The 26798-nt window shown below is 41.1% G+C and overlaps 1 pseudogene; it reads right to left on the bottom strand.

Moving 5' to 3' along the window:
- Positions 1–5987: 5987 nt before the first annotated feature.
- Positions 5988–26368, bottom strand: LOC138821932 (leucine-rich repeat-containing protein 14B-like; annotated as a pseudogene).
- Between the last annotated feature and the right edge of the window lie 430 nt (positions 26369–26798).

The raw sequence follows: 26798 nt of genomic DNA, 5'->3' as shown, positions 1-26798 counted from the left end.
TAGGTATAATACTGTCTTCTTTGGAGGCCAAAGTAGGAAGATTTCTTGTTCAAGTCCAGCCCTAGTAGATTAGCAAAACTATATTAACCCCCAAGTATAAACAAAAGGGGTTGTGGACATAACTCAAATACTATAGCACCTACATAGCATGCACAGGCTTTGGTTCAATCTTCAGGGGAAACAAAAGTGAAAAGGAAGAGAAAAAATCCTGAATTATCAAAGTTGATACTGTGCAGATATTTCTAGATAACCATTTAGCCATCAAATCTATACAGGAATTTTTAGAAAGAGATAAGAATTTGAACAAATTGCAATTGCAGCAAACATGGCTTATTTATCTTATTTATATTATGGTGGGAATAATAGGCAATTAGAATGAATATGAGAGCTTCAGAAGAAATTATCAATTTATCGAGGAAGAATGTCAAGCATTGCTTTGAGACACTAAAAATGGAAGCAGCAGGTCAGATTTCAGACATATTTGCAGCTGAACTGGGATGTAGACCAGCCATGCCCTTACTACAGTCCCCTGAAAAAATTTTTGCCAACCTCTGCTATCCTTCTGGGCTGTAAAGCCATTCTCCTAACCTGTTCAGAGACAGGGGCTTCACCCCAACCAACGTCTTACAAAACAGTTCACCTTTTGCCAGTCCCAATCAAAAGTCCTGACAAATAAGCAATGGAATTCCCATCTCTCCTTCGTGTTTTTGAGCTAAAATTCTGCAGCCATATTTTAAGAATGTATTTTCAAGATTGTTTGAATTCGTGTTTCCTGGATGGGAAACTGGAATAGCCCCAAATGCATCTATTTTTATTTGTTTCCCACTCTGCTGATGTTGTACTCACTTGACACCATGGAAATCATTGTGGGTAACCCTTGAAGTTGAGCTAATTTTTCAAGGCCCCTGGGCAGTGGGATAGATCACCCTCTCAGATTAGCTATTACAACCAGTGATTAAAGTGTAACCTGGTCTTTCAGAAATAACAGAAATTCTGCCACGTTTTTCAGTTCTGTTAAATGTGGTGGACAGAGCTAACCCTGAATGCTGGCTGCATGTTGGGTTGCCATAGAAGCAAGCGGCATCCTTGGCCACTTGTTCCACAGAGAAGCTCCTCCCTGTGCCAGCTTAATAAAGCAGAAAGTACCTTTCTTTGTTGCTGGCATAGCTATCTCTGCCCTCCCCAAGATAGCTGAACAATAGAAGGGATATCTCACTAATATGTGGCATGGAAAATACAGGCAACAAAGTGATGGACTTAGCTGTGTCCATCGCTGGCCTTAATGACCATAGGGGATAGGTGAGATTTTACATTAGACAAGATCATCAGTAATGCCAGTGGGAGATTCTTGTCTAAGCATTGGGAATAGCTCTCAGTGTTTCTTTTGCCTACATTAAAGGCTGCTTAATGCACTAGAGCTTGTCTTGGAAAAGACACTGAAAGGAAAAAACAGAGGGGATCGAAAGGGCCACAGAGACACAGAGTTGTCCTAGCCCCTTGTTAGGGATCTTAGAAGAGGAGGTGCACACATGTGGAAGCCCTCAATTTAAGCCTCACTTGATTTGTGAAATAAAATCATTCACTGAGTTGATGTGCCTCCTGGATTCAGCCTACCTGCATGTTTCCCTTTACAATTCACCCAAATGCCAAGGATGATACAGTACACTGTACTCAACACTCTTTAAATAAACTGAGGCTCAGGGATATGAGCCTGAGTTCCTTGGTAAGCAGCAATGCTTGCACTTGGATCTATGACTCCAGCTGTGAACCTACACTTCATTTGTCTTTTCTGACCTTGAAATAAGAAAATTCTCTTTTCCTGCCTGCCAGCTAACTAGCTCCATGCTCAGTGCCCACTTCCCTATACTCCAGTTCTATCTAGAGAATAAAATACTTGAAGTCATCTATTTTCCATACTGATGTGTCTCTGCTTACCAGGAATCAATTCCTGGGGTGCTGGTAGGGCAGCAGAGGACAGCCTCCTTCTGCCTTCCTTATTTCATGCAAGTTTCTTTGTATATACTATCTCTCTTGTAACGCAAGGCTCTGGTGGAGCAGTGTTGCTAATGGGGCAAGATAGAAATCCTTGGAGGTGGAGTTCTCTTTTAATTTTAAATTCCTTAATTCTCAGTTGTCTCACTTTCTGAGGTATAACATATAAGCAAGGGGACAAAGAAATATGCTTTTAGCAAATATCAGAAGAGTTCTCTGTGTCTATTAGAATTGTTGTTTTTGTTGATCATAGAGTTTGAACTTAGGGTCCCGGCACTGTCCCTGGGCATTTTTGCTCAAGACTAGAGCCCTACCACATTGAGCCAAATTTCCACTTCCAGTTTTCTGGTGGTTAATTGGAGATAAGAGTCTCACAGACTTTCCTGCCTGGGCTGGATTTGAACCACAATTCTCAGATTTCAGCCTCCTGAGTAACAAGTATTACAGTCGTGGGCCACCAGCACCTGGCAGAAATTTTTTCTTTTTTCTTTTTTTAAATACTGTGAGATTTGCAGAGAAAGCAAGAAATTAGAATCTATTGTTGGGAGAGCAAATTAATTAAATGTTTTGTGGACAGCTTGACAAAGTACATTAAGTAATGAAATATGCCTCATCTTTGACCCAGCTAAATACATCTGAATATTCCTCAAAATAAGTCACAGAGAGAGGAAGATATTCTGGGCAAGCATGCCTCAGCACCATATGTCCGTCCTAGGCAAGGTCTGGAAAAATAACCTAGGTGATAAAATTATTACCGCATGTATTCAACTAACTGGAAAGCAATTCTTAAAATACTACATGCCTATTGAAAGGAAAAGGTATTCTTGACACAGGAAGCAAAACAAAAACAAAGTGTTAAAAATAATAGAGTTATCTTGGGGTTCATTTCGCCTAGCATCATCTTTTCTGACCATCTCTGCTTGTCTCATATGTCTATAGTTCTAGCTATTCTGGAACCTAAAGCCAGAAGCTCACTTGAACTCTAGTTCAGGGCTCACCTAAGCAACATATTGAGATACTGTCTAAACACAAATAGCTGTCTTCATCCAACCAGACCATGCTCAAGAAATTATGTAGTCCCAAATGTTTGTATAAAGTACACTTAGGAAGAAGAGGTTCAGGTGTACCTTCACATACAAGGGTGACAGATAGGTAATGACAAATATTTAAGGCTTGAAGACAGAATTTTTATTGTGTTCACTATAAATGCTGTATTTGAACAGATCAGACAGACAGATAGAATTGTGTCCATTCATTGAGCCTAAATCAGAATAAAACATACTTAATTGAATCCATTACATGTTACCACAAATTATAAGGCAGCTATCCAACCTGGGTCCTTGCATCCAGCATAAGGAGAATTCAGGTAAGAAGAAAACATATGTAAAGATGATCGAAGGGTTTAGTAGAAGAGAAAAATAACAAAGAGCACATATTATAGACACACCACAGAGAAAAGGGCAATTCGGCCCAGGTCAGCCATCTTGGCCATCTTCCTCATTACAGAGATTGGTCTTGGGTTAAATAGGGAGAATTGTAGACCTTGAAGATGGCTTTCCGATTGGTGGCTATCCTTTCTGTTTCTTGTAATGTTATGACTTCAAAGATTTATTGCCCCATCCTTATGTACTCAACATTTTGAGCATACTCTTTATTCTTCTGTAGCCCTCTTCGCCCATATCCATGTCAGCTAGCTTTGGTTTAGCAGCTGATCATGCCATCTGCCAGTTCTATAGACCACATGTTCTGATTGACTACTTTGCACTAACTCACACTAGAATTACTCTGATTTAAAAAATATGCCATGTTATACATGCATCTGAACAACATGTGGTAGCACATAGTACATTATGTATCAGGTAAAAATAGGGAATAAACATTTTCAGAACAAATACTGTAGTATATTCCCTAAAGTATTAAGTACTACAATTGTTTTATTGAAATGTATAATCATACGTAACTGGTATTTTTGTCAATAAACCTGCTTTTATTTAGGAGGTAGTATGTACAGAAATAGCTCTTAGACAGAATATTAAGTTATCGTAAAAACAACTCCACTTCCATTTCTATTCAAGATGGGTAATTTAGGTATCAATTCCCTCACTTTCTAGAGCAATGAGTTCTCTTCTTCATAGGCAGAACACAGATTCTGATAGCCTTCTTGCTTTAGAGCTGGCCCTGACATCACCCTGACACACTGGCATGGCTTTTTCTTCCCACCAGGTTTCTATCAGTTAGGGAAGCTTTATGGTTGCACACTGAAGACTGACCACCCCAATCTCCAGTCCATGTCTCCCAACTTGAGATAGGATATTCCTTACAGTACCTGAAGTCTATTAGTCCATTAGTCCATTATCTATCTATCTATCTATCTATCTATCTATCTATCTATCTATCTATCTATCTATCTATCTATCTATCTATCTATCTATCTATCTATCTATCTATCTATCTATCTATCTATCTATCTATCTATCTATCTATCTATCTATCTACCTACCTACCTACCTACCTACCTATCTATCTATCTATCTATCTATCTATCTATCTATCTATCTATCTATCTATCTATCTATCTATCTATCTATCTATCTATCTATCTATCTATCTATCTATCTATCTATCTATCTATCTATCTATCTGTCTGTCTGTCTGTCTGTCTGTCTGTCTATCTATGCTCTATTTTGTGTGCCAGTACTGGAGTTTGAACAGAAAGCCTCATGCTCTTCCTTAGCTGTTTTTGTTCAAGGTTGTCAGCCTCCCATTTTAGCCACACTTCTGCTTCCAATTTTTTGCGGGTTAATTAAATATAAGAGGCTATGGACTTTCCTGCCCAGGGTGGCTTTGAAACACAATCCTCAGATCTCATCCTTCCAAGTAGCTAGGATTACAAATGTGAGCCACCCCTGGGTGACTTCTTATCTTCATACACCTCCTATGGTTTGTGTCATCACCCAAAGGGCTTCTAGCCATAGAAAGCTTACCCATTCTGTCCATGGTTTCAAGATGGAGGCAGCCAAAACTGACAGTCTCAAAGCCTGTGATTTCATCCCACTAGACCCTACCGAAGCCTTCACCACATGAGGCATCTCCCTGCCATGTTCTAGCTCCAATCTTTTTATATCCTTTCTCCCTTTTCTCACCTTCTACCCAGACATGCATAATCTCATCATTACCTTGGAACTAGTCATCTATCCATCCCATTCCTGGCATTTAAAGAACCCCTGGATTCCAATAGCTCAAGCCTGTATTCCTAGCAACTCAGGAGTCTGAGATCTGAGGATTGTGGGTCAAAGTCAGCTTAGTAAGAGTGAAGCCCACGAGAACCTTACCTTCACTTAACTACTAGAAGTTGAGCTGTGGTTCAAGTGACAGAACACGCTAGCATTAAGTAATAAAGTTCAGGGACCATGTACAGGCCCAGGTCTGTTGTGCATGTACACAAATACGCATTAAAACACATAATGTAATCTGGTTTTATTGTTTGGTGTTTGAATAAGGCTACTTGTTTACAACCTTAGGAAAGAGCACATTTCAGTTGCTTTTTCTACAGTGAACTTGGATGTAAGTCCTGTGTTGTCCTCAAAACCCTGAGTTTCAACAACTGAATATTACAAGTACTGGGATGTTATGCCTGAATGAAATCAACTGATGGTTGAGTCTGCCTTTGCCAGCTGACACTGTCCACAGGGTACTTCTAGTCTTTAGACACTTCCTATGGAAGTGACTGTCCCTTGTAATGTAAAGACTTTTCAGCGGGGGGGGGGGGGGGGAGGGTGTTGGGCTGGTAGGGATGGTAAGGGGAAAAAAAGGAGGCAACAATGCTTAATAAGAAATGTACTCATTACCTTGTTCATGTAATTGTAACCCCTCTGTACAATGTTTTCACAATAAAATTTACTAATAATAAAACAAACAAACAAAAAAGACTTTTCTGCCCCCTGGCTCCTGAAACCTCCTCTGAAGTTTTCTTCCTCCTGTTGTCAGGATTCAGCTCATGTGTGCTCCTCTCCAAAAGGCTGAGCAAGCTTTGTTGGAAGATGCATTCTGTCTCCAGGGAGAATGAGACATAATACCTCTTTGGGCAGTAACTCAGGTTTCTGCCCAATCCCATCTGCCAGGATTTTGACTGGGCACTCAGAGCTGCAGCTAATATGGAATGAATGAAAAAGACAACAGTGAAATAGAAGACCTCCCAAAAGAGCTTTGAGAAAGAGTCATAGATTGGAAATTGCTTGGAATATGGTCTTCCCTCCATGAGGCCTCTCCATTTACTAGCTAGCATTCCTGGGCTGGAGTGCCTCTTTGTGGCTCCACCCTTGGTCATGTAGACAATTCCTATATTGCCAATGTAACATCAAAAGCTGATGTTCCCAGGGACATTGGAGGGGACAAACTACTTAGGCTGTCTAAAGAAATGAAGTCTGGTCATTTGTAGCATTGTGTTGGCAAATTCACCATCTATGGATGGGAGTGCACCTTAATCCTAGTGGAGCTAGAAGAGTCATACAAACGGATTACCCTGAAGCTTTGAGCAGAGCTAGCTGTTGCTGCTGGCTTCTCGACTATTTTGTCTTTGAAGTACCAAGAAAATGATGAAAACATCAGCACATCAAAGCAATTCTCAGTGTTCTTTTGTCACAAGAGTTCCAAAATAAGTTTCCAGCAATAGTTTTGCAAAAGCTTTGGCTGCTCTGTCCCCAGGAGAGACGTCACCTGCCCAAAGTGCCTATTGGACCTGGACATCATCTTAGAAACCAGCTCATCTGGGCTTGTTTGAGGGCTCTCGAGGTAGAGGCGGGGGTGGGAAGTTGATATCCCCAGACCTTATGTCTTTTATTGAGGCATTATCTCTTATTATAATGGTCTCTTTTCTTTTCAGTGAATATCAAGTGTTGTCCTGAATACTGGGTACAAAGCTGTGAACAGAATGAGGTACTTTCATCATGGGGCTTATTTATTGCTGCAAAGCCTAATGCATCAAAAATAAGTGGAGATTATGCAGAATATTATGAGAAAAAGGCATGGTAAGGAAAGCCAAACTGTATGATTTCACAATTGAGGGATGTGTAGCTTATACACAAAGGCCAAAAAACAAACAGCTTTAATGTTGTTTCTCTTTTTTTTTTTTGGTGGTAGTAGGGCTTGAACTTTGGGATTGGGCGTTGTCCTTGTGCTCTTCAGCTGAGGTCGAGAACTCTATTTGGTTTTCTGGTGATTATTTGGAGATAAGAATCACAGGGAGGGCTGGGAAGGTGGCTCAGTGGTAGAGAGCTCTCCTTGCATGCTTGAGGCCCTGGGTTCGATTCTTCAGCACCACATAAGCAGAAAAAAAAAAGCCAGAAGTGGCGCTGTGGCTCAAGTGGTAGAGTGCTAGCCTTGAGCTGAAGAGCTGAGGGACAGCACCCAGGCCCAGAGTTCAGGCCCCACCACCCGACCCCCACGCCAAAATAAAAAAGAATTGCAGGGAGTTTCCTGCCCATGTTGGTTTTGAATCGTGATCCTCAGATCAGCCTCCTCAGTAGCTAGGTTTACAGGTGTGAACCACTGGTGCCTGGCTAATGTTGCTTCTTACTTGCTCACCTTTGGTGCCAACGACCTCCATGAGTCAAATCTCGAAGTGTCAAATTGAGAACTATCTTGTACTTTGAGAAGTTATAGGGAAATAAAAAATTCAGAGATATATGCCACAGGTTAGGGAGTCAAAGTTGGATTTGAATGTTTTGTCTCCCTTTGGGTGAATGCTTCCTCTTCAAAGATTTAACACTTTTCTCAAAAACAAAACCAAAAAATATGGGATGGATATACTTAAGCCATATCTTGTCTTGAAAGCCTTCTTGTTTTGAAATTATTTTAAACTCAAAGAAGAGTTGCAAAGAGTAGTGAGAGTTCCCACATACTTCTTCACTGCTTTTTTACTATGAACATACTATTAACATCTTATATAACCACTCTCATTTACTGATTCTAAGACATTCACATTTGCACAATATTTTCAAGCTCCAGATGTTATTTGAATTGTATCATATCCCTCTCTAATGTCTTTGTGTATGTGTTCTTGTATTAAAGTACTGATGGCCACAAAAAGGGGTCAGAAATAATTTTTTCCTTACCTGAAAAGGAAGAGGCATGGGACATAGTGCTAACAGTGTGTAAGTGTGGAGACTGCACATTTTGGAAATGGTTACAAGCCTTATTAAAAGAACTATCTAGTTAATAAAAGTTGTCACCCTGGTCAATTGTCCTGGGCCACTGCCTCAAATGTTGCCTTAAAAACCAGCTGGACACCCGCCTATCAAGCCTATGCCACATATCCTTAACCAGTCTTAGTAGAAATTTGCAGCCCAGAAAAATGTGTGATAACCCTTTTGAGTCAGTGTGGGACCCTGCTGCTGCTTCTACCCACCCTTCTGGATAAAGTTCAAGGACGGCCTTATAGTCATCTGGAAGGAAATCTATGTTGTCATCCTGACCATGTTGACCATAGTGACAGTGGACTGGACTCCTGCCTGACTCCATCACCTCTGACTGCTTCCCAGTGGAAAGCTGCTTTGGATCTGCTGAAACTGAGTCTGTGGTATATTATTTTAGTGATATCCAGTAACTCTCTCTATTCCCACAGTAGATATTGAGGGCAAGGATGATATCACTGGCATGCCTCAGGCACTTCAAGGATTAGGAAACTAGAAATCCACTCTACAATCAAAGCCTTGCTTGGTTTGGGTGTGGTAAAAGGCCGCTTCCAACAATAGCTATAAAGGAGAGATCTTTATCAATGGAGGTAGTAAGAGGAATGAAACTCACCCCTGCTATTAGAATTAAAAATTTAACAAAATTCTCCACCCAAGGGATGCCTTGAGGCAGTTCTGATAACCTGGTTCCTCAAGCCAAAGAAGCAAAATGGGCCCAAAAGCCACAAAGAAACTCAGGGAAAGAAAGAGTGTAGTAAAGAAAGCCTTAGAAAGGAATTGAAAAAAAATCTCATCTGGATTAAAAAAAAAAGATATAAAAATAAGGATTGTCTTAAAATGTTTGTCACAGTGAAAAGGGGAAGAAGACAAACCCCAGAAAGTTTAAGTATGTAACAAATGGTAGGAGTATGTCTTAAAAATGAAGCTTATGAGTAAGTTGGTATGAAATTAAACTAGCTTTCATATACATAGAGTCAGGATGGGTGAATTGATGTGGAACTATTCTTTATGTTTATCTGTATGGTAGGGAGGAAGGATATGCCCACTTCAATCTAGATGCTGGTTTAGCTAATTAGAGCAGCCAGGTAGACTCGTTGTGAGAGGGGTTTCTCTTAAATTTACCATGACTGAATGACTCCTTCCCTTTGCCCTTTTGCGCTCCCATTGCATTGTCTATTCCAAAGGGTTTATGCCCTGTGAAATTATGTTTGGCAGACCATCCTTCTTGTGTCCTCGCTTAAAAACTGCAATGTTGACATAGATGACTGCTCCAGTCTTTACAGGCACTGCAGACTGTTCAACAGGAACTCCATTCCCAATTTCAGGCACTCCTGCAGGCAGCCCCTGTAGTTGGCCCTAATTACTGATCATGAGACACTGTGTGGGTCATATGACATAAAAAAAAACTAACTATCCTCAATGGAAAGGACCTTATACTGCTATCCTAACAGCTCCAACCACTGTCAAGGTGAATGGGATCTGGTCCTGGATCCACGCTTCACCACTTAAGGTGGCCCTGCTACCAGAAGAGACAAATGGATGGTGTATAAGGACCCTGAAAAGCCTCTCAAGCTAAGACTTATCTCATCATAATTTTTCATTTATGCTTCTGTGCTCTAAATGATGTTAACTACCACTGGCAGTTTAAAATCAGAGACAAGGGGACAGTTTTCTTACTTCTGCTATTGTAATGTCCCTGATTGTAGCAATTTAATTTTACCAACCAACTCAACTTGTGGAATATGACAAACTGCTTCAGGTATCTTGATGTCACACCCCTTCTCCTACTATGTTCTGGTGCAATGGAAGCCTATGTTCATACATTAATCCAACCTTGGTCTCTTGGATTTTGATAACAGCAGTTACCCAATTAAATCTTTATACCAAAAGTGAAAATTTTCAGAGATTGTTATCCCACCTCTTAACCAAGAGGACAGATTTTATTCCTATAATGTTAGGGGTGAGTATGGTTACCTCTGTTGGAGGAGTAGCTTTTGCTGGAGGTGCTGTAAGACATAGTTTAAAACTTGCTCAAGAATTTGAGGAGAGGGTAGATGAGGATACTCATGCCTCTTCAGTGTCTCTGGCATGCATACAAAGACAACTGAACTCTCTAGCGGGGGTGGCCTTGCAGAATCATAGGGCACTAGACCTTCTCACAGCTTCCAAAGAGGGAACCTATGTTTTTCTAAGGGAAGAGTGCTGATACTGTGTAAATGAATCACGGCTGGAGAAGAAAACATAAAGGTTGTAGGTAAACTGTGTGAAGGACTCCAACAGCATCCATCTGCTAAACTAGATCTAGTATGGGTTCAAAGCCTTTTGGCCTGGTGGCTAGTATCCCTAGCCACCAGCAATTATACTATTTCTTCTACTTGTTATTACTGGTTCCTGTGTGGTTAAGTCTTTGATATCACTTATAGAAAAAATAATTGGGACTGTCAAGCTGATGGCCCTTCAGGCCCAGTACAGCCTCCTGAGTCAGGAAAAAGAGTCAAGAATTTGACTCAGTTACAAAAAGAAAGGGGAATGTAAGGATCTCTTAGGATTAAAGACCCCAAGACCAAGCAAGGACACTGAGTCAGAATATTAACCTCTTATGGGGAACTGAGGAATGCAATAATCTCTTGCTTGAAACTGAGGAATGAAATAACAGGAAATTGCCATTGTAAAAGTCCCTTGTTTGAAAAAAAAAGTTGATGTTATCATATTAATAGAACTTTGCAGCTTGTACCTGCTTGTGTTTTTTGCCTTCATTAGCCTAGGCTGTGTTCATGTTTAGGGTCATAGTGTTAGCTCCCAAGTCTACACTGTGTCCCTGGCAGGACAACTTCTGTAACACCTAAAAAACTTCTTTAATCTCTAAGCCCGCTTTGATGGACTCATTCTCAGACCCTGTAAGAATTGAAATAACAGTGATTAAGTTGTCTTAGACACTAATGAGGGGAATTTGTTTTAAGGATATCTCAGGTAACCTCAAAGTAAAAATAGAGTAGGATCAGACCTAAAATCTAGAAGTAGCCATGAACATCCATTGGCAACCTGGGAATGATTGTCTCCTGAACCCACATACCTGTTTCAGCATTCTCACTGTTAAGAAAATGGAGGAAAACAGAAAAGGAATAGGCCAGACTCAATGATCAACAGGTGGGGACTGTTTATTGCCAGCAAGGTGCATAGACCTTTCAGGTTTGGAGGTTGTTTGAGGGACTATATTTTGGATGGACTTATATAGGGCTTGTTTTCACAAAGAAGCAGAAAATAAAAAGTGGCTTATGCTCTCTTAGGCCACAAGGAGACTTCCTTGACCAGGCCCACAAGTTGAATGTTCTACACTGGATGAAGGGCTATTGTCCCCTGGGGACCAAGTGTTATATCCTTGGCCAGGCACTGATTGGAACCTGCCTGCTGACAGGCATGTGGCCACCCTTGTTTTCTTGTACCTGGTGTCTTGCTTGAGCTGGAGGAATTAGGCAGGAATCAATCTTTCACTCACTGTAACAAATTTTTCAAGCCAAATTGCACAGATTCCAGCCTGTTACCTTTCCTGCAGCAGAATGTGGGGACATCAGGTTATACAGTGCTGTGGCGTTTTAGTGAGAGCAATGAAAAGAGTCCCCAGTATGTGACTTCTGTTGGAGTCATAGGAACTCTTGAACAGAAAAGTGTTGGTAGCTAGTTGTGATTCAGCTAGCTGCAGAACGTCTCTGGCATCTCTAAAGGAGAACTGGGTCTCTCTGTTGACTGCCACTGGCAGGTAAGAATGTTACTGTAACAGAATAGAGTTCTAATGCCTGTTCCCAGAGCTAGGGCTGGCTCTGATTAGTAGAACCAAAGGACGAGGCTTGGGAGTGGTAGAGGCTGGTGGTCAAATGAATCTAGCTGCTCAGCAGAAAATGGAATATGAATTTTACTAAGAAATACTGGAGCATCTCTTAGTCATGAGATACCCTCAAATCAGGCTTTCACTGAGCTGGATGCAGAGCAAAACAAGCACAAAGCCACTGGTAACAACCAAAAACCAGCCCTGCTTCTATTCCCTGCAAACATTCTCCAGGAAATATTGCCACACCATGCAGAACAATTCCTACCAGATCTGCTGAGTTTCTGCTAGGCCCAAAAGTCGGGTTCCCTTTCCATTTTACTTTTCATTTTCAGTCTTTTTCTCTTGTTTGTTTTTCTATGAGATCTTCTTTTATTTGTATTTACACACACACACACACACACACACACACACACACACACACACACACACACACACACACACACACATTTGTGAAAATACCTTACAGAGAAGTTACAATTACATGAGTACATGAGCAAGGTAATGAGTACATTTCTTATTAGGGATGGTAAGAGGAAACAAAGTGGGAGGCAACAATGCTTGATAAGAAATGTACCCATTACCTTTTATTTGTATTCTGTGACAAGTGATCTGATTTTTCCCTGTTACTGCTTCCAGCACATGCTGCCCTAGGTCCAATTGAACACTCTACCACAATGCCTGGACCTCTGCTGTAACAGCTTCACCTAGTCCTATAATTGAATCCCAGGAGGCTGGGAATATGGCTCAGTGATAGAATGCTTCCCTAGCATGCATGAATTCATGGGTTCGATTCCTCAGCAACACATAAGCAGAAAACACCAGAAGTGGTGCTTTGGCTCAAGTGGTACAGTGCTAGCCTTGAGTAAAAGAAGTCCAGGGGCAGTGCAAAGGCCCTGAGTTCAAGCCCCAGGACTGGCACAAAAAAGGAAAAAGAATTGAACCCCAGGGCTTCCGATGTCACATTTAGAAGGCATGTTTTCTTCCTACATTGTCTGTCATGTGTATCTACAGCTTTCTCTAACAAAGGTTTTTCATTGAAACTACATTTGCTTTCATCTTAGCCTTAGGATCTGATAAAGGGATTGATCTCTGGGCAACAGGGCTGGTTGAAATGCAAGACATTTCCTTAGCACAATTCAAGGGCCTACTCTACTTGTTTTAATGTTCTGGGAAAGTTTTCTTTTTTTTTTTTTGGGTCCAGTCGTGGGGCCTGAACTCTGGGCCTGGGCACTGTCCCTCAGCTCTTCAGCTCAAGGCTAGCACTCTACCACTTAAGCCACAGCGCCCCTTCCAGGGTTTTCTTTTTGCTTATGTGGTGCTGAGGAATCAAACCCAGGCCCTCGAGCATGCAAGGCAAGCGGTCTACCACTGAGCCACCTTCCCAGCCCCTGGGAAAGTTTTCTAAAGCAGTTTTGAAAGTTTGAAACAAGAAAGCACCAAGCTCATGGCTGGTCTCATTAACTATTGGGTGAAAACTCCAGAAAAGTGGTGGGAGGTGGGGATGTCTTCCTGCTTGGCCCATAGTAGCATGGCATGCAGCTCTTCTGCAATCAAGCATATTTCTACTGATCATATGTGGACATGGCCAGCTCATACTAGTACTCTCCAGGTAGTATTTCTTAGGCACCAGGAACTCCATGTAATGAAGTTCAGGGAGTTTACACAGTGCAGAGAAGAGGCGCTTGAGGGTGCAGGCTGACAGCAGGTTAGCAAGGAACTTGAGCTCCTAGAGATAGAGGCAGGAACACAGGCCCAGGATCATCATGACCACATAGCTATGGGTAATAGCACACTCCACTGGGGTCCACACCCACACTATCTGGGCAACCTGTTGCCGGAGCTTGAGGAAAGTAGAAGGATATAAATGAAGCAGATTGTGTCTACTGAGGTGCAACACATCCAGCTGGGCAGCATGGATACAGTCTGCCAAGAAGTTCATGTCCACATGGTTCAGAGCACAATTGGCCAGGTCCAGCATTCTCAATCATGTCCTGAACGGGCTGTAGAACATGGAATAATCAGCACTAATCAGAGGAGTTCCATGTGAGCAACAATGGATGTGAGCAATCCATCTGCTTGTCTGTCACAGAGAACAAAGACTACACCTTGCAGGGCAAGTCTTGTTCTTACCTGACTGCATGCAGTCTATGAAAATAGTTTGTGACACATGATGCTACATGAAATGCAAATGTCTGTGTCCATAAATATGGTTCACTGGGATGCAGGCTGGCTCCCTTGCTTTCAGACAGTCTACAGCTTCTGGGCTTGCTGTGTGGTTCAGAATTAACCTGAACGAACGAAACCTTTGTCTTCATCTCACCTAAATGGCAGATTTTATCAACAACCATTTTCTTTTTTTTTTTTTAATTGTATTTTATTTTATTTGAGAACATACTGTACAGGGGGGTCTACAATTACATGGGCAGGATAATGCATACATTTCTTACCAAGCATTGCAGCCTCCTCCTTTGTTTACCCTTCACTTCCCTTCCCCGCCTCCCCCCTCCCCCCACCCAATTTTACTCCCCTCCCCCCACCCAATTATACCCCCCTCCCCCCCACACACCGACATTGTAAAGCTGGTTTTGACATGACATTTTGTACTTCTCATTGTTGCAACAGGTCCACCTGAATCCTTAAACGACTTGTTTGTCCCCATCACCTCCACATGTTATACTGACATCAAATATAGTGAAAGCGGGGGTTACACTGTGGGGGAGGGACATACAAAGCAACAAAGAAATAATCTTATAAATGCGTTAGAAACACATGCATGAAAGAAACGAAAACATTAAAATACATATTTAAGGGTTCATTTTCCTAACATCACATTATCTGACCTTTTCCGCTTGACTCATACCTATACTAGATATTGCAAATAAGGGAAACCATGGGACCTATGCTTCTTTGGGCCTGGCTTACTTCACTGAATATAATTTTTTCAAACCTTTCCATTTCCTAACAAATGGGGAAATGTCATTCTTTCTGATGGAGGCATAGAATTCCATTGTGTATATATACCACATTTTCTTGATCCATTCATCTACTGAGGGGCATCTGGGTTGGTTCCATATCTTAGCTATGGTAAATAATGCTGCAATAAACATAGTTGTGCTGGTAGCTTTAGTGTGGTCTTGTTTGTAAACATTTGGGTAAATGCCCAAAAGTGGGATTGCTGGATCATAGGGGAGATCTATGTGAAGTCTTCTGAGGAACCTCCATACTGCTTTCCAAAGTGGTTGAACAAGTTTACATTCCCACCAACAATGAAGTAAGGTTCCTTTCTGTCCACATCCCCTCCAGCATCTGTTGTTGTTAGAGTTCTTGATTTTTGCTGTTCTAACTGGAGTGAGGTGATATCTCAATGTTGTTTTGATTTGCATTTCTTTTATGGCTAGGGATGTTGAACATTTCTTCATGTGTCTATTGGCCATCCTTGTTTCTTCTTCAGAGAAGCTTCTCTTTAAGTCTTTTGCCCACTTATTTATTGGGCAGTTGATTCTTTGAGGATTTGTTGTTGGGTGGTATAATTTTTTGAGTTCCAAGTATATTTTAGATATGAGACCCTTGTCCGTTGTATGGCTAGTAAAGATCTTCTCCCAATCGGTGGGCTTTCTATTGATCTTGCCAGCTATGTCATTTGCCCTGCAGAAGCTCTGCAACCTTATGCAATCCCATTTGTCCAACCTTTCTTTGATTGGTTGTGCTTCCGGGTCTCTATTCAGAAAATTTCGACTTGAGCCAAGGAGACCTAGGGTTTCTCCTATTCCATCCTGTAATGTTTTCAGAGTGTCTGCTTTGAGTTCAAGGTCTTTGATCCATTTGGAGTTGATTCTGGTACAGGGTGATAAATAAGGATCTAGCTTTAGTTTTCTACATGTAGTTAACCAATTTTGCCAGCACCATTTACTGAAGAGGCTGTCTTTCTTCCATTCTATTGTTTTAGCTTCCTTATCGAAGATTAGATGGCTATAGGTCTGTAGGTTCATTTCTGGGTTTTCAATTCTATTCCATTGGTCCTGAGGTCTGTTCTTATGCCAATACCAAGCTGTTTTGATTACTATGGCTTTATAGTAGAGTTTGAAATTTGGTATTGATATTCCTCCAGCAGTGTTCTTTCCGTTGAGGAGCTTTTTTGCTATTCGGGGTCTTTTATTGTTCCATATGAATTTTTGGATTGCCTCCTCTATTTCCTAGAAGAATGAGGGTGGAATTTTGATAGGTATCGCGTTGAATTTGTAGATAGCCTTGGGAAGTATTGCCATTTTCGCGATGTTAATCTTGCCAATCCAGGAGCATGGGAGGTTTTGCCATTTTTTAAGTTCTGTGTTGATTTCCTTTTTCAAGATTTTTAAGTTTCCATCATAGAGGTCCTTCACTTCTTTGGTTAAGTTAATTCCTAGGTATTTTATTTTTTGTGGGGCTATTACAAATGGAGTTACTTTCCTAATTTCAGCCACACTTTTCTCATTGTTGGCATATAGAAAAGCCATTGATTTTTGGGGGTTAATTTTATAACCTGCTACTTTGCCAAAGTTTTGAATCAGCTTGAGTAATTTGGGAGTGGAGTCTATGGGATTCTTTAAATACAAGATCATGTCATCTGCAAAGAGGGAGAGTTTTATTTCTTCTTTCCCTATTTGGATCCCCTTTATGTCTGCATCTTGTCTTATTGCTGTAGCTAGGCATTCTAATACTAGATTGAAGAGAAGTGGAGAGAGTGGGCATCCTTGTCTTGTTCCTGAGTTAAGAGGAAATGGCTTTAGTTTTTCACCATTGAGTATAATGCTGGCTGTAGGTTTGTCATATACAGCCTTTATTGTATTGAGGAATGTTCCATGGATTCCTAATTTTTCCAGAACCTTCATCATAAAGGGGTGTTGGATCTTGTCAAATCCTTTTTCTGCATCTATTGAGATAACCCTGTGGTTCTTATTCTTGCTCCTGTTGATGTGATGAATAATATTAATTGATTTGCGTATATTGAACCAGCTTTGCATCCCTGAAATGAATCCTGTTTGATCATGGTGTATGATTTTTTGGATGAATTGTTGAAGTCGATTGGCCAAAATTTTGTTGAGAAGTTTTGCATCAATGTTCATCAAAGAAATGGGTCTATAGTTCTCTTTCTTTGATGAGTCCCTGCCTGGTTTTGGGATGAGGGTTATGATGGCTTCATAGAATGTATTCGGTAGTGAGCTTTCTCTTTCAATTTCATTGAAGAGTTGGAGGAGTATTGGTGTGAGCTCTGCTTTGAAGGCCTTGTAAAATTCCGCTGTAAAACCATCTGGTCCTGGACTTTTCTTAGCTGGGAGGTCTCTTATTGCTGTTTCTATTTCAATACTTGATATGGGCCTGTTAAGCTGGTTTAACTCATCTTGGTTTAGTTTTGGCATGTCAATATTTGCTAGGAAAAGGTCCATTTCTGTCAAGTTCTCAAACTTATTAGCATAAAGTTTGAGAAGTATCCCCTAATAATGTTCTGAATCTTGGTTGTTTCCGTGGTGATGTTTCCATTCTCATCTCTGAGTTTATTACTTTGGGTGTGTTCTCTCCTTTTTCTGATAAGGTTTGCTAAGGGTCTGTCAATTTTGTTAAGTTTTTCGAAGAACCAACTCTTTGTTTTGTTGATTCTTTCTATAGTTTTTTTGGATTCTAATTCATTTAATTCTGATTTAATTTTGATTATTTCTTTCCGTCTACTGGATTGGGGTTTATCTTGCTGCTCTTTTTCAAGGAGGTTTAGATGTGTCATTAAATTGTTAGTTTCCGATCTCTCCAATTTGTTGATGTAGGAGCTCAGAGCTATAAACTTGCCTCTGAGTACTGCCTTTGCTGTGTCCCAGAGGAGCTGGTAATTTGTGTGTTCATTTTTGTTGAATAGCATAAACATTTGAATTTCCTTTCTAATCTCTTCCATGACCCACTCATGATTCAGCAGTGTGTTGTTCAGCCTCCATGTGATACCAGACTTTCTTTGGTGGCTTTTGGTGTTGAGATCTAATTTTATTCCCTTGTGGTCAGAGAGAATGCAAGGTATAACTTCAATGTTTCTGAATTTAGACAAGTTTGTTTTGTGGCCTAAAATGAGGTCTATTTTAGAAAACGTTCCATGTGCTGCTGAGAGGAACGTGTATTCTGTTGCTGCTGGGTGAAATGTTCGGTAAATGTCTGTTAAGACTAGTTGATCTATGCAGCTGTTTAGATCTGCCGTTTCTCTGTTGAGTTTTTGCCGAGGTGATCTATCTAGTGGGGAGAGTGGTGTGTTAAAATCCCTAACAATTAATGTCTTTGGATCTATATGGGATTTGAGGGAAAGTAGTGTCTCTTTGATAAATTTGGGTGCTCCATTGTTTGGCGAATAGATATTTAGAATTGTAATATCCTCCTGAAGGAGAGATCCTTTAATTAGTATGTAGCGACCTTCTTTATCTCTTCTCACGAATTTTAGTTTGAAGTCTATTTTATCTGATATTAGGATTGCAACTCCCGCCTGTTTATGAGGGCCGTTTGCTTGGTAGATTTTGTTCCAGCCTTTAACTTTGAAAATATGTTTGTTTTTACGGGCAAGATGTGACTCCTGAAGGCAGCAGAGAGAGGGGTCTTGTTTTTTAATCCAACTAGACAGTCTATGTTGCTTAATTGGAGAGTTCAGTCCGTTAACGTTAAGAGATAGGACTGAGAGGTATTTGGGGGTTCCTGCCATGTTATCCACCTTCTTGGGGGCTGTGAAAACTGGGTTCTTCCTAAGGTTCTTGGATTCTCAGTTTGGGTGCAGTTTCTTGGCCTTTGTTGCGTTCTTGTTGGTTTTCTATGTGTAGGACATCTTTAAGAATCTTTTGCAGGGCTGGTTTGGTGGAGATGTATTGTTTCAATTTTTCTTTGCTATGGAAGGTTTTTATTTGGCCTTCAGTTATGAAGGAGAGTTTAGCTGGGTACAGTATTCTTGGTTGATAGTTGTTTGTTTTTAGGGCATGGCATACGTCATTCCAGGCTCTTCTTGCTTTGATTGTCTCTGCTGAGAAATCTGAGGTAATTCTAATTGGTTTCCCTTTATAGGTGATTAACCTTTTCTCCTTGACAGCTTTAGGGATCTTTTCCTTGGTCTGGGTTGATCCTGTGTGGATTATAATGTGACGGTGGGATGCCCTATTCTGATCTGGTCTATTTGGGGTTCTAAAAGCTTCTTGTATCTGAATAGGCCTATCTTTTTGTATGTTTGGGAAGTTCTCTGCTAGCATCCTGTTAAACAAATTTCCTAGACCATTAACTTCTGTTTCTAGGTGCTCCTCTACACCCATTATCCTTAGATTGGGCCTTCTGATGGTGTCTTCCAGGTGTTGGCTAGACCTATCATATTTCTTGGACTTGTCTTGGATGGTTGTATGTTCTTTCTCTATAATATCTAGGCTGTCTTCAATCCCTGAGATTCTATCTTCTGCATGGTCTAACCTGCTCTCAAGACTCTCTACTTTGTTTTTTATCTCTTTTCCTTCTAATTGGTCAGCTTTGATGGCTTCAAGTTCTTTTTTGAAGCTCTGTTTTAGGTCTTGTATGATTTTCTTTACTTCCTTAATTTGGTGTTCAGTGTTTGTTCTCAAATCACTTAGTTGATTGGTTATGGTTTCTTTGGACTCCCATTCCTTCTGTTGGGTTCCATTCAGCATTCCCTTTGTGGTCTCCCTGACTTCCTTCAGCTCTTTGTTAATGGATTCCATGAATGTCTTTAGTGATCTTTGTGTATTCTCTACCTGGTCTCTTAATTCGTGAATTACTCTTTGATTAGTTTCCTCCCTTCTGTGGGATTCCTGCAGTTCTCTTTGAGTGTTCTCTGCCTGCTCACGCCATTCCTCCCTTTCTCTTTGAGTATTCTCAAGTTGTTCACGCAAATCCTGTATCAGTTTTTGAGAAGCTTCCTCATGCTTATGATATTCCTGTATAAACTTCTGGGATGCCTCCTCTCTCTCCCTATCACGCTCATGCAGAGTCCTTTGTACATTGTCAAACTTCTCACTTATCATGTTTGCTATTAGTGTTTGTAGAGCTATTTGGGAACTCTCCTCTGGATTTTTCTTTATCTGTTCTAATCCCTGATTATCAAGGTTGGGAATTGAGATACCCGAATTTGCCATTTTTCTTGTGTTTTTCCGGCTTACTCGGCCCATTTGAGATAAAGATTACACCAGTTTTGTGCTAGAACACTATCTTAAGGCAACCATCAACCAAAGTTTGCATTTGTACAGTCAATAGTCTACAGATACAATCTAGTTCAACAGATACATCTATTTTACATCAAACGACTATATGTTAAAGGACTTCGAACCGCAGAAAAGAATTTGGAAAACCAGAAATTATTAGGATTAGGGAGAGATGTGGGTAAAAAATAGGAATAGATTGGTGTGGGGAGGCACAGGGAGAGTTAACTATGTCCTAATCACAGTGCAGGAAATGAGGTGGGTAGAATGCAAGTAGAGAGAGAGAGAAAAAGAAGAGACGGAAAGGGGAATAAAGAGAGACCAGAAAAAGAATAGAAACGTAAAAATTAATGTTATTATAGAGGTTAAAAGACCGTCTATTTAGAGAGGAATGTGAATATGTTCAGAGAAGGGGAGGGACATAGAGGAGATGTGAAAAGCTTTAAGGATGGGAACGGGAGAAGAAAAGATCAGAAGTTCAGTAGAGCTAGATAAAAAACAAAAAGATAATTAAGAAAGAAAGGAAAAGAGAAAGAAGACAAGAAAAGAAAGGAAAACTCTTATTCACATATTCCTAAAATAAAAATTATAAGATGAGAAAAAAAAAAGGTTACTGGGAAACAATTATTTTTTCAGAAGAGGCAAAAATTAAAGATTAATAAAAGTTTTAGAAGGGAAAAAAATTTATATATATATATATATATAAGGTAACAAAAAACAGAAAACAAGCAAAAAAAAGAAAAGAAGAAGAAGAAAAAAAAGAAAAAAAAAGAAAAAAAAAGAAAAAAAAGTCTTTAGATTTTTTTTTTTAGTGGGGGGGAGGAGTGGGAAGAATCCTGTATCTCCCTTTTGTCTGCAACCAGTCTCTTGTTGGAGTCTCTGGTCAGCTTGAGGTCCTGTGGCTTGATTGGTTTCTTAAGTCGGTTGGTTGGAAGAGGCAGAAAAATGCTCTGCTTTACCCAAGATTTTGAGATCCCCCTCCCAGGTTAGTTTTCTGGGAGGGTGGTCTGCTTTGAGAGTCACAAAAGAGGGGGATGTGGTGATGAGGCTAGGTTCTGGGTAGAGTTGAGGCCTTTCAATAAACAGTAGCTTTTCCCTGGGGCTATTTTGTGATAAAGCTCACAGCGCCCAGCCTGGAGCCATTCTCAGGGTTTCTGTTTTTCAATTGATTGTCGAGGCTGCTAGAGGGAGGGGCAGCCTCTGGCTCTGGTTACCCAGTGAAGCAAGGCACTCCGATGGCTGGCGCCTGAGCTGGGTGACTTTTCCCTGGATGGAGCTGAGTCTGGCAGGTCACTTCGCTGTTAAGTTCTTGTGACCTGCTAAATGACTCATTTTATTCCAAGGCCTGAGCTGGAGCTAGCAGCTCCTCCGAACTTTGTCGGTATCCAAGATGGAGATCACCGGTGCTGGGGGGGTAGGGGTGGCCTTCCCTCCTCTGCTCCCTGAGTAGTGAGGATGTCGGGCTTCTACTCACGCCGAGTCTTGGATCCTGGGTCGTCTCTGGACTGCAAACAGCAGGATGAAGATGTTAGCTCCTTGTCGGTTCTTGTTGGTGTTGAGTAGAATCCGCTCGTCCGCTGCGTTTGGCTCCTTCGTCCCCGACTCTCTGTGTCTCAGGTATGTCTCCGCGGCGGTGGTCGCCGCCGCCGCGGCCCCGCCGCCGGAGCGGCAGCTGCTGCGTTTCCTTGGCTTCCCCTCTCTTGTCTAACTCTCTGTCCTGTGATGACACACTTGGTGTGATTCTCTGGCTTAGGACTGTTCACTGGAACTCTAAAACTGCTTTCTATGGGAGAGCTTGTTCAGATTCCAGCTTCTCCTCTGCCATCTTCCCAGAACTCTCAACAACCATTTTCATATGAAAGGAGTTATGTACATGATCCTGGAGAGAACATCCACTCTGAGAGCTTGCTACAGAGGAAATGAGGCATTAGTAAGAAAAAAGAGCCATTACTCTAACAATAGAAGAATCCATTACTGTAGATCCAGGAAGGGAAAGCCAGACATCCCCAACTGAGGCACCATATCCACAATCCAATAATTCTGATTTAGATAGTGTTGGCAGCAAGCATCAGCAAAGGGGCAGCTGGGCCCTGTCTCTGACTGAGTCCCTCACTGTCTGTGCATGCCCCTCTTGATATCATAACTGCAAATGGGTGAAACTATTAGCTAAGACCTTATGATAATCCTGCTTATGGAGAAGGCCAGGCATTCCCCCAATTCCCATGAATGATCTTGGGTTAATATCTGCTCAGAAAGGCCAGGGTGACACTGCAGTCCCACAGTCAGCTGACAACAACCTCATGTCACCCAGCTGAGCCAGATTTCTATACCTGACCTGAGATAATGCCAGTCACACAGTGTTGGGAACTTTTTTTGCACCACAATAGACAGCTACAGGAGTCACTATAGTTAGCTTTGCCTTATAAAGCAACATTCTAGACCCATTAGTTAGCATGTTCTTTTCACAGAGACCTCTCCCTCTCCCTTCCCCCTCCCCCTTTCCCTCTCTGTCCTGCTCTTCTTGCTTTCCCCCACTCTTCCTCCTATCTATGCTAGGGATTACAGCCAGGGTTTTTCATGTGCTAGTCAAACACTGTAGCATCAAGGCACATTTTAGCCCTTATTTTTCTTTCTTTCTTTTTTCTTTCTTTTTTTTCTATCTTTCTTTCTTTCTTTCTTTCTTTCTTTCTTTCTTTCTTTCTTTCTTTCTTTCTTTCTTTCTTTCTTTCTTTCTTCCTTCCTTCCTTTCTCTCTCTCTCTCTCTCTCTCTCTCTCTCTCTCTCTCTCTCTCTCTCTCTCTCTCTCTCTCTCTCTCTCTTGGTCTGTCTCTTTCTCTCTTTCTTTTCTTATTTTGAAGACCAAGACACCATTCAAACTCAGTATCTGATGCTTTTGCTCACTGGCTGGTACTCTAATATTTGAGCTACACCTCCAGACCTTGTTTTTTGAGGCAGTCTCCCCATGTTATCCATGCTGGACTTGAACTCACTTTCCTTCTTCCTCAGGCTTCTGAGTGTTGGGATTGCAAGCCTGGTTTTGATGCCTACCTTACACATTGTCTCTTTCTAACTAGAAGCAGTCCCCTGAGGTCCCTCACTATTCTGGATCACTCCTGGTCCTCCAACTTCTTTATTTCTCTTTTGTGCTCTCTTATGTGCAGCTCCAGAGAGCATTAAGCTTGGGGCTTTGTGAATAAGCTGTTCTTCTACCTATCACTCAGTGCCCCTACAGCCTGTGAAGCCAATGACCAGAGTGCTTGACCCATCCCTCCTCCTTTCAGTCTCTGAGATTCACCCTAGGAGAATCTGGATCTTCCCTGTCAGCATGGAGAGGGCCATACTCAGCTCTATCAGGTAAGTCATGTGACTGAGCTCTCAGGAGATGGAGCCAAGGAGGCAGTCTTCATGCTTAGAAGTTGGGACAGAAGTGAAGGGTGTGTCAAAGGCCTTAATGGGGAGGATGAGTGAAGTCAGACGAGGGAATCCCACCTGGGCTAACAACTGCTGCACATGCCAGCATGTAGCCGCACATTATGGGCCACTTCCAGCTTGCACAGCTAACCTGTCCTGGCTAGGCCTAACACCTGCAGAAGCTACCCAGGGCTCAAGCTGTCTTCCCTAAATGAGGGGCAGTGCATTTGCAGGGCAGCCATACCTGCTGATTCCAGGGCCTGCACCACTATCTCAAAGTTGCCTTCAATGGGCTAGGAAGGTGGCTCGGTGGTAGAGCACTTGCCTTGCATGCCTGAGGCCCTGAGTTCGATTCCTCAGCACCACATAAGCAAAAGGAAAAAAGCCGAAAGTGGCGCTGTGGCTCAAGTGGTAGAGCGCTAGCCTTGAGCTGAAGAGCTGAGGGACAGTGCCCAGGCCCAGAAGGGCCCCACGACCGGACCCCCCCCCCCCCCGAAAAAAAAGTTGCCTTCAATGACAAAGAAATAAATGAGGACTTCAATAGGTCACCTAACTGCACAGGGCTCTGCCTGTAGTTGGCAGCATATTCTAGCCAGGAGCTCATTGTGGCTCCATATTCCCAGAGCCCTTCCGCAAGGGCATTGCTGTACCTGCACATCCCGGATACCCATAATGTCAGATCTCTGCAGCTGATGAATCCTTTTAAAGAATTATTTAAGAAAGATTTTTCCTTTGTTTTATTTAGAAAAGAATATTTTAAAGGTTCATTCCCTGGAAAACACTTCCCCAGTTTTAAATGCCAAGACAAATAGTTGGGTTCCACATGAGAGTGCCATTAAGATACTAGAACTCTACGTAATTTTCAGGGATACAATGAATTTTGGGATGACTCAATGTTTTAGGTATCCATGATTCTAACACTAGATACATTTCTACTTTCTCAATACACTGAGAACAGATTTTGATTCCAAGAGACTTTGAAAAATAGTATGAAGTCTTTCATAACTCCGCATCAACTCTTCATTTTATGAACTTATTTTCCTAATATAATTTATGAAGCTTTATAGTTAATTATTTTCTCCAAAGTCACAAAATCAGTTTTTGAAGATTTTCTAATAGGGATAAAGCTTTGAGACTGAAAGGTCAATATAATCCTTTTTGTCTACTATAATCAAGAATCTCTTAAAATTATTGTTGAATGTTAAATTCCTCCAAAGCCTATACTTGAATGGAATCGCTTCTATCTTGAAGGTATGAATTGTGTGTGCTTGGGAAAAATTCCATTTATCCCATTAATATGTGGAGGATATTTCACAGTAAGGAGATCCAGGTAGTACTTACCCACTTTGGTCTCATCTCTGTACTCTGTGCATTTGGGCAAACTTCAACTTTGTTCACGACTCATTTAACTTCTGTAGATTCTATGATGAAGATACTCTTTTTTTGTGGGGGGGGTCTGGTTGTGGGGCCTGAACTCGGCCTGGGCACTGTCCCTCAGCTCTTCAGCTCAAGGCTAGCGTTCTACTACTTGAGCCACAATGCCACTTCTGGCTTTTTTCTTTTTGCTTATGTGATGCTGAGGAATTGAACCTAGGGCCTCAGGCATGCCAGGCAAGCACTCTACCCCTGAGCCAACTTCCCAGCCTGATGAAGATTCTCTTAAATTTAATTTTTTTCTAAAATATATCAGAAGCCTGTAAGTATTCCTCAATACATCATGTATTCCCACAACTTATGCAATCCCTTCCTTTGATAAAAAGTCCTTCCTCTAATTAATATTAGCTAACTCCAATAGTATAGTATAAATAATTACTCAGGTTGAGGAGAGAAAGTTGTTCTATAAGTGAAATAAATACTTAGTTTTATCAAATTTTATCATTTTTAACCTCTGAAAAACTCTAGAGCTCCTAACTAAAAGCAGCTTTTATTTACACACACAAGAAAAGAGGTTAATTAATCTATTATACACTAAGAAGAATGAACCTCTGAGAGAAAAACCCATGGCATTTTTAATTATGGCTGTTATTATTATTTTAAGAACTTTTGTATCCCTTTTTATCCAAAGAAAAAAATTAGATACTATTCTTAAACAGACCAAGTTTCATTACCAAGAAAGCTAAAAGAAAACCTAAATAATGTGAGAAAATAACTATATATTATAGATTTTAACCTCAGAGAATATATGAAGAACTCCTCAATCAAGTAACACAAAAGGAAATTCACTTTAAAATAGTTGTGGAACTTCAACAAACATTTCTTCAAAGCAGAGAGATAAAGCACCACTAAGCAACCCCAAAGTTGCTAGGAAAATGCCATCAAAATCACAGGAAGATACTGCTTCATGCCTTCTACAATGACTGTGACTTAAAAAAAATACAGAAAATGGTCTGGGAATGTGGCTTAGTTGTAGAGTGCTTGCCTAGCATGCATGAAGTCCTGGGTTCAATTCCTCAGTACCACATAAACTGAGAGAGCTGGAACTGATGGTGTTGCTCAAGTGGTAGAGAAAAAGAAGCTCAGGAAGAGTGCCCAGACCCTGAGTTCAAGACCCAGGACTAGGAAAAAAAGAGGAGGAGTTGAACTCTTTTGGCACAGCTAAGGTAATGAGAATGTAGAATGTTACAACCACATAGAAAACAAGTTGGTGAATCTTCCAAGAGTCTAACATAGAATTACAATATGACTCAACAATTCTATTTGTAAAGATACAAACAAACAATGGACAATAGAACTTACATGGATGCCAGTGTTCATTGTAGCCTTATTTATAAATACTGGAGAGAAACCTTCCGAATGTTCATTTATAGATGAATGAATAAACAAAATATGGCATCTCATAGTGTGGAAATTAATGTGCCACAAGAAATAAATGACACTCTGTCCATGCTGTAACATGGACTGCACCAACCTTGAAAAACATTATAAAACTAAGTATTTCAAACCAGACACAAAAGCATAGCTCATGTATGATTGTACTTATAAGAAATATCTAGAATAGACAACAGAAACTGATAGCAGATTAGAGATTGTCCACAGTTAGAGGGAGGAAGAGATGAGTGACAATTTATTGATTAATGATGATACAGTTTCTGTCGGGTCTTTGTCCGTCCCACGAAAGACGGACGGGGTCTGAGGAAAGGTAAGTGCGGCGCTCGCCCATTCCCCAGCCTCCCTCAGCCCGGGA

Source organism: Dipodomys merriami, unplaced genomic scaffold (genome assembly GCF_024711535.1).
Source record: "Dipodomys merriami isolate MVZ:Mamm:240054 unplaced genomic scaffold, mDipMer1.0.p SCAF_967, whole genome shotgun sequence".
NCBI classification, from domain to species: domain Eukaryota; kingdom Metazoa; phylum Chordata; class Mammalia; order Rodentia; family Heteromyidae; genus Dipodomys; species Dipodomys merriami.
The sequence above is the reverse complement of the archived record's forward strand: the minus strand, read 5'-3'. Positions and strand labels throughout refer to the sequence as shown.